Source organism: Chiloscyllium punctatum, chromosome 44 (genome assembly GCF_047496795.1).
Source record: "Chiloscyllium punctatum isolate Juve2018m chromosome 44, sChiPun1.3, whole genome shotgun sequence".
Lineage (NCBI taxonomy): Eukaryota > Metazoa > Chordata > Chondrichthyes > Orectolobiformes > Hemiscylliidae > Chiloscyllium > Chiloscyllium punctatum.
The window spans coordinates 34,061,682-34,073,956 of NC_092782.1; positions in this window are offsets into that span (position 1 = coordinate 34,061,682).

Here is a 12,275-nt window from a genome sequence, read left to right on the forward strand (position 1 = left end):
GGAGAAAATGATGGGTGGGCATTGGTAAAATGTTGTGTGAGATCAACGGTAAGGGAATTCCCGATATTGAGAGCAAACAGCCACAATTTCCGATCATGTGTTGAATAATGAGATGAAAATCTCAGTAGCAAGTGGTGAGAGCCTTATTTGCATGCATTGATGTGCAATAGCATCCTCTTTATTACGACACCTTGCCACAATTTCCCATTCACCAACCTGCCGGAAAGAAACTAGACGGCAGCAGTTCCTGACATGAAAATCAGAACAGGAACCTGGGATTTCAACTCGCCACTTACTCAACTATCTCCCCGTCTTGGGCACCAGGCACCAACATTCAATGTATGCTCCATGCCATCCCCAGTCCACCCAGACAATCTTGCCCCAGCAGCAAATTGCGGTACCAATTTCTATCCATCTGTCATGGTCTGTGGCAATTGATAGAAACCCAGCTGGACAGCTGCAGACTGCCAGCAATTGAATAGGTGCATTGACGGATTATAAAGGTGGCACTGGCACTAGGAATCCTGAGAGGTCCCAGCAGTACTTCCACCAGTGACAACTTGGAGAGAATGAAGGGCAAATGTATTGAGACAAGTTTGAGAAGATAACCTAGGAAAACTTGCTGGGACCCACAGAGCAAAACCCTCCAGGAAATTCTCCAAAGCTTACATTTAGCTGGTTTCTTATCAAATTCAGCCCCAGGTTTTGAACAATTCTGAATAATAATGCTTACTGAACATTGAGCAAAACTGTTCCATTGTTCTGTTTGGAATAGTGCCATGGATTTGGCTGGAACTTTGGAAATCAATTAATTACCAGATCTTTCCCAAGAGCTGGTTTTGAATAAGTTTGTTAATATGAGCAAATAACAAAATGCTTTGAGATGCTAGACCTAGTAGATCTTTCAAACAAGAGCACTGAAGCTTGTTTCATTTCTTTAATTAGTAAAAACATTTTTCTAAAATATTGTCAACAAATTCAACGTGAAAATTGGAAAGTTTATAACATGAAAATAACTATACATTCACAGAGAACCAGGAACTAGCTACAAAAGCCCAGAAATCTGCAGAGCTTCCTCTTGGCACAGGGTTTAATCTGCAATTCTTTGACTTTGCAAATTAATTTACTGTCTCAACGTTACCTCAATTAAAAATGTGAAGTTGTGCAATTTGGTGGGAAGAATAGCAGCATGGACTGTTTTTTAAATGGGAAAGGCTTTAAAAATCTGATACACAAATGAAATTGGGAGTCCTAGTGCTGGCTTCTTTTAAGGTTAACATATGGATTCAGTTTGCAGTTCGGAAGACAAATGCAATGTTAGCATTCATTTCGAGAGGGCTGGAATGCAAATGTAGGTATGTGCTGCAAAGGCTGTAAAAGGCTCTGGTCAGACTGAATTTGGAATATTGTGAGCAATCTTGAGCCCCGTATCTAAGAAAGGAAATGCTGGTTTTGGACCCCAGCCTGACTAACCTATCCTCATAAGACAATGCTTTTAATACCCTCATGAATCAACCAATCACAAATTGATGGTGTAGACATATATACTATTGAAGAACAGGTAAAAACTGCATAACTGTCATGATTTGATGTTTTTAAAAGTTCCACTCTATTGCTTATTTTCTTAAAGAAGGTTGCAGTTGTAAGTTAAATTTAATCAAACCCCTTTTGGACTGCTTTGATTGGCTGGTACAAGTTAGAAAAAAGTAGAATCTAGTGGTACAGTTTCAACAGAATTCTTTATTGATATGTCCACAAAGATTTTTATTATATCATTGTAAATGTTTGACTGACTTGCAATCATTACAATGATGTAAAAACAATGACTGCAGATGCTGGAAACCAGATTCTGGATTAGTGGTGCTGGAAGAGCACAGCAGTTCAGGCAGCATCCAAGTAGCTTCGAAATCAACGTTTCGGGCAAAAGCCCTTCATCAGGAATAAAGGCAGTGAGCCTGAAGCATGGAGAGATAAGCTAGAGGAGGGTGGGGGTGGGGAGAAAGTAGCATAGAGTACAATGGGTGAGCGGGGGAGGGGATGAAGGTGATAGGTCAAGGAGGAGAGGGTGGAGTGGATAGGTGGAAAAGAAGATAGGCAGGTAGGACAAGTCCGGACAAGTTATGGGGACAGTTACTGAGCTGGAAGTTTAGAACTAGGGTGAGGTGGGGGAAGGGGAAATGAGGAAACTGTTGAAGTCCACATTGATGCCCTGGGGTTGAAGTGTTCTGAGGCGGAAGATGAGACATTCTTCCTCCAGGTGTCTGGTGGTGAGGGAGCGGCGGTGAAGGAGGCCCAGGACCTCCATGTCCTCGGCAGAGTGGGAGGGGGAGTTGAAATGTTGGGCCATGGGGCGGTGTGGTTGATTGGTGCGGGTGTCCCGGAGATGTTCCCTAAAGCGCTCTGCTAGGAGGCGCCCAGTCTCCCCAATGTAGAGGAGACCGCATCGGGAGCAACGGATACAATAAATGATATTAGTAGATGTGCAGGTAAAACTTTGATGGATGTGGAAGGCTCCTTTAGGGCCTTGGATAGAGATGAGGGAGGAGGTGTGGGCGCAGGTTTTACAGTTCCTGCGGTGGCAGGGGAAAGTGCCAGGATTGGAGGGTGGGTTGTTTGGGGGTGTGGACCTGACCAGGTAGTCGCGGAGGGAACGGTCTTTGCGGAAGGTGGAAAGGGGTGGGGAGGGAAATCTATCCCTGGTAGTGGGGTCTGTTTGGAGGTGGCAGAAATGTTGGCGGATGATTTGGTTTATGCGAAGGTTGGTAGGGTGGAAGGTGAGCACCAGGGGCGTTCTGTCCTTGTTACGGTTGGAGGGGTGGGTTCTGAGAGCGGACGTGCGGGATGTAGACGAGATGCATTGGAGGGCATCTTTAACCACGTGGGAAGGGAAATTGCGGTCTCTAAAGAAGGAGGCCATCTGGTGTGTTCTGTGGTGTAACTGGTCCTCCTGGGAGCAGATCTGGCGGAGGCAGAGGAATTGGGAATACGGGATGGCATTTTTGCAAGAGGTAGGGTGGGAAGAGGTGTAATCCAGGTAGCTGTGGGAGTTGGTGCGTTTGTAAAAAATGTCAGTGTCAAGTCGGTCGTCATTAATGGAGATGGAGAGGTCCAGGAAGGGGAGGGAGATGTCAGAGATGGTCCAGGTAAATTTAAGGTCAGGGTGGAATGTGTTGGTGAAGTTGATGAATTGCTCAACCTCCTCGCGGGAGCACGAGGTGGCGCCAGTGCAGTCATCAATGTAGCAGAGGAAGAGGTGGGGAGTGGTGCCAGTGTAATTACGGAAGATCAACTGCTCTATGTAGCCAACAAAGAGACAGGCATAGCTGGGGCCCATACGTGTGCCCATGGCTACCCCTTTGGTCTGGAAATCCTGATGAAGGGCTTTTGCCCAAAACGTCGATTTTGAAACTACTTGGATGCTGCCTGAACTGCTGTGCTCTTCCAGCACCACTAATCCAGAATCATTACAATGATGTCTACTGTCATTCTGAATACACATTTTGACAATTTAAAGTGATGGTTAAAGGATTCAATGTCTTTGACATTGCTACTGAATATAAGTTTGTGGTATAAGAAAGAGATTAGGAAACCTTTAATAGATTTTATAAATGAGAGTTTTATTTTTTACCATTGAGAATGTCAAATAAAAGCTATATTAGATGGTTAGAAGTTTATTTTTCTGATCTTCACATGGCTCCTGAGGATTTTTGTAATAGATCATAGTGACTGATTATAGAAGTATCATGAAGGGTGGGAGGGGCAATGGGGAGTAGGTGGCGAGAACAGAATGAGAGTTTAAGAAGAAATAAATGGGAATTGTGTTTCACAGTCCAACTTGATAGCATTTGCAATTTTGATTACAGCCAATTTTATGATGGGGCAAAACTTGCAAGGGTAGAGGATTCAGGAGTGGGACTTTTCAGCAGTGGGTGCTGAATTTTTCCAAGTAGTATTCTGCCTCTGCCACACCAGTGTGGTCCTATTCAAAGTCATCAAAGATATACCCCATAACTATGATCATAGTTTTCTCTCAATCCTTGCCCGTTAAAACCTCTCTTGCAATATTTGACACTTTTGAACACGATATATGTTAAAACAAGACTTTGTCAGTTGTGTTGAAATATTTGTGGCTTGATCTCCTGCCAATTTCATCATTCATCACAAACATCATTGCTATTAACAGCAGTAAGAATTAGTTCTCTTTGTGGCTTAACCAACCGAGGATATATAACTTCCATTCTCACACCGTGACATGTTTTATTTACCACAACAGAAATGATTTCATAGTATGTACCCTTTCAAAATGACATAGATATATTCAACTTACCCTGTAATGGAATAGTTCACATAGAGGTTACTACTGAGTATAATGGCTCCCAGAATGGTAGTTTGAAAGGCATGTGCTTGCTCAAGGATACTCTTGCTTGAGTCAGCATATCACTAACTCAAGGCCTACTTCATGATCTCATAAAGTCATAGAGATGTACAGAATGGAAAACAGACCCTTCGGTCCAACTCACCCATGTCAACCAGATGTCCTAACCTAATCTACTCCCATTTGTCAGTACTTGGCCCATATCCCTCTAAACCCTTCCTAGTCATATACCCATCCAGATGCCTTTTAAATATTGTCATTTAACCAGCCTCCACCACTTACTCTGGCACTTCATTCCATGCATGTACCACCCTCTGCATGAAAACATTGCCCCTTAGGTCCCTTTTAAATTTTTCTCTTCTCACCTTAAACCTATGCCCGCTAGTTCTGAACTCCCCCACCCAGGAAAAAGACCTTGTCTATTTACCCTATCCATGCCGCTCATAGTTTTATAAACCTCTATAAGGTCACCCCTCAGCCTCCAATGCTCCAGGGAAAACAGTTCCAGCCTATTCAACCTCTCGCTACAGCTCAAACTCTCCAACCCTGGCAACATCCTTGTAAATCTTTTCTGAACGCTTTCAAGTTTTACAATCTCCTTCAGATAGGAGGGAGGCCAGAATTGCACACAATATGCCAAAAGTGATCTTTCCAATGTCCTGTACAGCTGCAACATGACCTCTCAACTCCTATACTCAATACTCTGACCAATAAAGGAAAGCATACCAAACGCCTTCTTCACTATCCCATTTACCCGCATCTCCACTGAATACATTATCAATGTTGATACTTCATCTAATATGGAGAAATCAGTCTGAGGCACCATGTTGAATGCAAGATATTAAGCCACTTGCTCAGGTGGATGTAAATCGTAAAACTTGAATATCAGTCTGGGTCTTTCAAGCTTTTGGACTACACTCAAGCCTCAAGTACCACAAACAAAGGTGGATGAACGAGTCATTCCGCTTCATGCTGTTTACTGATGAGGCCTTGCTAAGCGGCAAGCAACTACCAGTATTTGTATGCAAAGCAATAGTAACAACATTTGTATTCATTGGCTGATATCTCTTTGCACAGCACAACTAAACTGCAAGTGCAACCAAACTATACCTCTGTTACCTCTTCCTACTTATTGAGTACAATAACAGTCAAATGGCTGAAAGTTTAGGCATTTTATGTATCTGCTACAAAATGCACTGAAGCAAGTCATCCAAGATTTCTTCAATGTTACTTCCCAAACCCACAAGCTTTGCCATCAAGAAGGGCAAGTGTAGTTCATTGGAATACCATCACTTCAATCATACCCTATAGATTACATATGGTCTTGACTGAGACATGCATTGTTGAACATTGTTGGATCAAAATCCTCCTCTCTTAACAACACTGTGCATGTACCATTACCACAGCAACGTCAATTCAAGGTGGCAGCTGGCCACCAATTTCTCAAGAGAAGCTAGGGATGAGCAATTAATGCAGGCCTTACTAGCGAGTCCCACAAACTAGCCTATGAATAGCATATTTCTAAAATAATAACCAAGAAAATCAGCTAATTTAAGGAAACAAAATATATTTCCAAATCGATGGTGAGGTTCCTGGATATACATCGATTACTGGAATAAATTTAATTTGAGAATGTAGTCATGTATCTCCCAATGAATGTTGGTTGCAAAGGAATTGCTTTAAAGTTTTAAACTAAAGTTGGAAAGTAAGCAAGAGAAACAAAAAGTTCACAGCAGAAGCGGAGTTTATCAAAGGGGTTTAGTTTTACAAAGCAGTCACAGGACTTTTAATTACAGGGAACAAAGAAAAGATTAGGGAGCAATTCATTCCGACTGGAAAGGGATGATCACTCACCTGGTTTGAATTTGTATATCGCACATATTGCGTGCAATTCTGGTCTCCTTCCTATCGGAAAGATGTTGTGAAACTTGAAAGAGTTCAGAAAAGATTTACAAGGATGTTGCCAGGGTTAGAGGATTTGAGCTATAGGGAGAGGCTGAACAGGCTGGGGCTGTTTTCCCTAGAGCATCGAAGGCTGAGGGGTGACCTTATGGAAGTTTATAAAGTCATGAGGGGCATGGATAGGATAAATAGACAAGTTCTCTTCCCAGGGGTGGGGGAGTCCAGAACTAGAGGGCATAGGTTTAGGGTGAGAGGGGCAAGATATAAAAGAGACTTAAGGGGCAACTTTTTATCACAGAGGGTGATGCATGTATAGAATGAGCTGCCAGAGGAAGTGGTGGAGGCTGGTACAACTGCAACATTTAAGAGGCATTTGGATGGGTATATGAATAGGAAGGGTTTGGAGGGATATGGGCCGGGTGCTGGCAGGTGGGACTAGATTGGGTTGGGATATCTGGTCGGCAAGGGCAGGTTGGACCAAAGGGTCTGTTTCCATGCTGTACATCTCTATGACTCTATGACTCTAAATAGAAACAAAAGTCCAGAATCCTGAAACTTTAAATACAACATCAGCTAAGTTGTTGTTTGGTTATTTTCAATGCATAAAATCAAGTTGATCAGGCAGTTTTTTTTGTTATATCTTCAAGCTGAAGGTAAACACAGAACTCACAATTTTCCATTACCGACTGTTTCAGGATCAGTGATTGCAAGGTTAGACAATAAAAGATAATTTCAGTATTGTTTATTTATGGTCAACAACTCTAAATCTAAAATGAACTACAGATTGATAAGAAAAAAATCAAATAACTTCCTTCTAACTAACTTCCTTTATGTGGGAAATCCCTATAATATTGCTGATGCAATTGAATTCCAGAACCACTGAAACAGGTGTTTAAAACCATTCAACATTTTTAAAGTTAGTTCCAACCCTCAGGCAGAAATTGCTAATACATCAGTGTGACTGTATAGGTTTTCCCCCAACTTTTTCTGTGCTTTTCTTTAGATAATGGTTTATGCTGTGATACATTGAACATTTCAGACTCGTTATCGATTATGAAAATAGTCAAGCCCATGCATTTTCTCATCTAAAATCTCCACATATGCCCTGTTCAGCACAGGCAATTGGATAGTGTTTCCATTCCCATCCACCATCTCTTTTTACCCTTTTCTATCCTGGGCAAATCGCTGACAGTCATTCGCTGTTCAAGCTCATATATAAATAATCAGTGATCACTGGCACAAAGTGTAGCTGTACAACCATGAAGCTGATATCCCAGAGAAGACACAATGGTCCAAGAAAAATGGGTTAGAAGAATGAAAGAGCGAACTGGCAAAAATTTAATTTGGCTAACTTGTGTGGTCAGGTGATTGATGTGGCCATTTTAGGTCAGTCATTTGTCCCATTTTTAAAATAATTTAATTCAAAAAGCAATAATCAAAATTTTATCACATTTGTGTCTTAAATGTGAAGGTTTTCTGGAATTGATCTATTCTCCAAGGACATGGAAAGTTCTACACACCCAAACAAGTTTTTCTTTTCCACAGGAAAGTCTGTTTTGCCCAAGTATGACAAAATATGAGTCAAAAATCTACCATTTCACAGGGGAAAGAAGGATCCAAATGTATTTTAAAGCCACATTAATAGTCTCTGCTGTTATGAGTTAGTGTAAATCAGGAAACAGTAAGCAAGTAGATATAAATGTGCAATAAATCTCATTGGCATCTAAAGAGGACCTAAAACCAAAATAAAGCACGCTATGACCAACATGAAAAGGATTGGATTCTCAGCATGAAAATAAACTCCTATTGGCCAGAAGGAAATATTTGTGTGTGAAATATCAACCTTTTGTAAGATAATCTGCTCTTCATCCAATGTCCAAGAATATTGAATATTATTTGAAAAGTACAGTACTCCTTCATAACTCACAATGTATTGAATACTGTAATATAAATGCTAGAAATTATTTACTGAGACAACAACTTATTTCCATGAGGTTTTGTAAATCTCTAATCAACTGTACAGAAGACCTATCAGCATTGGCATAAATTAAGCACCTCAGAGAAGTGTAGTCAGATAGAAGTAGGTGCTGAGTCTGGAGGACTCAGCTGCTTAAGGGACTCAAGTGCTTAAAGGACAGGTGCTTAAAGATTTAGCTAAGGAAGTGAATTTTTAAAATGGTCGACGTGAAAGAGGAAGACAAAGACAGAGTGGTTAACTATGGGAATGGGACATCTTATGGCCAAATGTAAAACCTTGTGTTGATAACCCTTGTTGTTACCCTATATTCAATAGCTTTGTGAAGTTTAGCGCAGATCAGTGAATCTTGACCTAAGAGTGTATCATTCAAGCAAAACGTCCTGTGGAGTTTTGTACCAGTTAATTATGGTAAAAGGGATTTCCTTATCATGGTCATTATCTGGTCGAAGCGATCTGATTTATACATTTTTTTTCAACTTTTACAGTATGTCCTCCTACCAAGTGTAATTTTCAAATTGGTCTGACAGCATGTATGAAGAGAATGCAGCGTTAATATTTTGGGTCCAGTGACCCCTCTTCAGAACTGATTGGAGCAAGGAAAGGTTTGGTGTGCATGCTGTAGATGGGGGCGGGAGGAGGAGAGACGAGCAAATAATAAGTGGAGATGGACTCCAGAGAGAAACAACAGCAGTTGGACAGACAAAGGAATGGGTAAAGCTCAGCCTGGGAGAATCAAAGGCTGCTAAAGGAGACCACCAGTTCGGAAGAAGGGTCACTTTACTTTCTCTCTACAGATGCTGCCAGACCAACTGAGTTTTTTCCAGTAATCTTAATTTCCAGCATCTTTGTTTTTTGTTCTTTATTCTTTTTCATTCTTAAGTTTTTTTTTATCAGAATTGATTGCAATTTTCATATTCTGAATGACTGTTTTCTAATTTCTACCACACAGGGAGGCTAGCAAAGTGCAATCTGCAGGTATTTGAGTGACCTATATTATCAGGAGTGATGCACCACATTTTCAAACAGAGTTCAATTGTGGGATGTGATTCTCACCAGGGAGTCACGAGATGCCCATTACTGGGGATTATTGCTTGCTGTTGGCCACATTAACTGGAAATCTCAACGGTAATGTGCAGCTTTCTATCCCACCACCTGCCACACAGAAAATAAACATTGACAGTTCCTGACATGAAAATCATAGCAACTTCAGCTCGGCCCTTGTTGTCTTAGGTGGTTACTTCCTGCACTAGAAGGTTCCCCCTTAGGAGTTATTGAGGATGAAAGCGGAAACCTGCCAACAACATCATCAGTGCCGAGCCCCTCATTCACAGGCCATGCACCTTTCAGCCTCTCGGGACCCTCATGGCACATCTGCACTCCAATTGTTGAACTGCAGCTTAAAGCTGCACTTTGTGATGCACTGGTCACTAGCATTGAAATGCTGCTACAGGGACACTGTGTGCAGGGTCAGGCTCCCAGCTCACAGATTAGAACCAGGCTGCATTCAGGGCTGTTCATTTGCTCTCTTAGCATTGATTCACCTTGAGCTTACCCAGATGCTCACAGCATCTGCACCTTGCCTTGCCTGTTTGCGCTTTCCTCTTGCCCCCTGTCACAGCTACCGGGTTCACACTACTTCAGCCTTTCCTTACAGTTCAGTGCAGGTGAAACGCCAGGATGCTTGTTATGGTTGTCAGCTATCCTCAATCAAGTATGGAGCTTAGCCTTCAGTTAGGGGGTCCCAGTCCAGTAAGTTAAGAGCAGCCTTTGAAATCACTCCATGTCCATGGGCATGTTCAATAGGCTACTTGGAGTGGGTCAGGATTATGTTCTTCTCCTCATAGGGGGTGAGGAGCCAAACATTGAGGAGCACACCATCCATCCTGGTTTTTGCTGTCCTATATGGCTTATAATGAGACAAAGGGAGATATTAAGAGTGATGAAAATGGCTGATTGTTATTGTTGGCACGGTCTTTCTGTGGTTAGCACTGCTGCCTCACAGCGCGGGAATGCAGGCTCAATTCCAGCCTCAGGTGAGTGTCCGTGTAGAGTTTGTTCATTCTCTCCGTGCCTGGCTTCCTCCGGGTGCTCCAGTTTCCTCCCACTATCTAAAGATGTGCAGGTTAGGTGAACTGGCCGTGCTAAATTGCCTGTAATGTTCAGGGATATGTAGGTTAGGTGCATTAGTCAGGGGTAAATGTAGAGTAATAGAGAATGGGTCTGATTGGGGATACTCTTTGGAGAGTCAGTGTAGACTTGTTGGGCTGAAGGGCCAGTTTCCACACTTTTGGAATTCTAAGATTCTAAGTTGTACAAGGGATTGTTTGGGTGAGGTGTTCTGAGAAAGTGAGTAGGCGGTGCAGAGGTCATGCAGGGTTAGTAATGTGGGGCCCTGAGTGTGCAAGAGTGAAGTAAGATGTTGCTTGTAAACGTCAGGTGGGGAGAGCATGAGTCTTGTTGGAAGATGGGTGCAGTCGCAGAGATAGAGTGAATTCCAGGTAGCAGAGAGAAGATGGTGGCACTTATACTGGCAGGGCAGAGGAGGTCATTTGACCTTCTTCCTACAGTGCTGGGCATTTCTCTACATGGCTGAAACAGCATTGACCTAGTTGGCGACCTTGTACCAGGCTGCCATGGTCTGGTTTCTTAGCTTCCACTGGCATTACTGGGCAAAGACAGCATTTCTTCTCTGCATCACTCCATCTACAAGAACCTCCAGGTCCCTGCCCACCAAGTGGAATGCCAAATCCCCCTTCTATATCATGTTCAGGGCATATGTCAAGAACTGTGCAGGGCACAAACTGACAGAACTTGTCCAGATCCGCAATGGTCTTTTAAAGATGGTGCAAACAATAGAGGCGCCAGTTAATTCCAGGATATTCCTGGCAGCACTTCTGGCTTCAATGAGTCATAGAATCAGGCAATCACTGGACAAAATGCCAGTGTAGGTGTAAGATATATAGTTAATGTGTTTTGAGCAATACGGTGAGAAACCCTTCATAAAACTCAACGGAATCAACACTTAGCCAAAATATCACATTGCTTTTGCTCACATGAACTGTGATAGCAACTTTGGGTCAATGTCAGGGGACATTGTTTTAGGGTAAGGAGCAGGAGATTCAGGGGGGATTTGAGAAAAAAAGTTTTAACTCACAGGATGGTGGAATGCACTGCCTGAGAAAGTAATGGAGGCTGGAAACCTTACATCTTCTGAAAAGGATTTGGATGAGCATTTGACATATAACATTCAGGGAAATGGGGAAAGTGCAGAAAATCAGAATTAGCTCACTTTTAGTGGTTGATATGTTCGTGAAACGCATTGAGCTGAAGAGTCTTTTCTGCGCTGTATACCTCTACAATTGCCCTGGAAGTCTTTGGCAGAAGAGGTTTAAGCTTGATTTGAAGCTTTCTGTATTCCAGAACTGAGTTGATTGTAAAATATCTAACAAAGAGCAAGAGTAATAAAGATAATCAAATACTACATAAACACACCACGAGAAACGTTTTCTGATAAGTGGGAAGATGTAGCTGGACAATTTTGCGCATTTATAGATAACCATAGTGAAAACGTAAGTTTAGTAGAATTGGATTTCCAGCGAATGGTGTTTGGTGAAACTCCCCATGAATCTCTGTTGCCTCCAAAAAGGTAAGTTCTTATTTCAAAGAGAGAGACTCGACTCTAATTGGAAATGCTGGAGTGAAGGGATCTGTGGCAAAGGCTTTGAGTATTTGTACCTACTTTTTTTCACTCATGCCCATTGTAGAATGTACCATCCCTCACGACATTGTATGAACTGCTGCTCATAAGGAAAGCTGTTGCTATTCAGTCTAGTGCAGGAGAGGAAAACCACTCCTTGGTCTAAGTGGAGGAGGCTCTTGTAGCTAACAAGATAGTTACTTGCAGTCATTCATGTGAGTTATCAACACTGGTAAGATATACATTGTCTTAGAAACAGTCTGTAGGTATAACTGGTCTGCCCGAAAGTCCAGATGACAATCACAGTGGATGGTGTTTCTTAC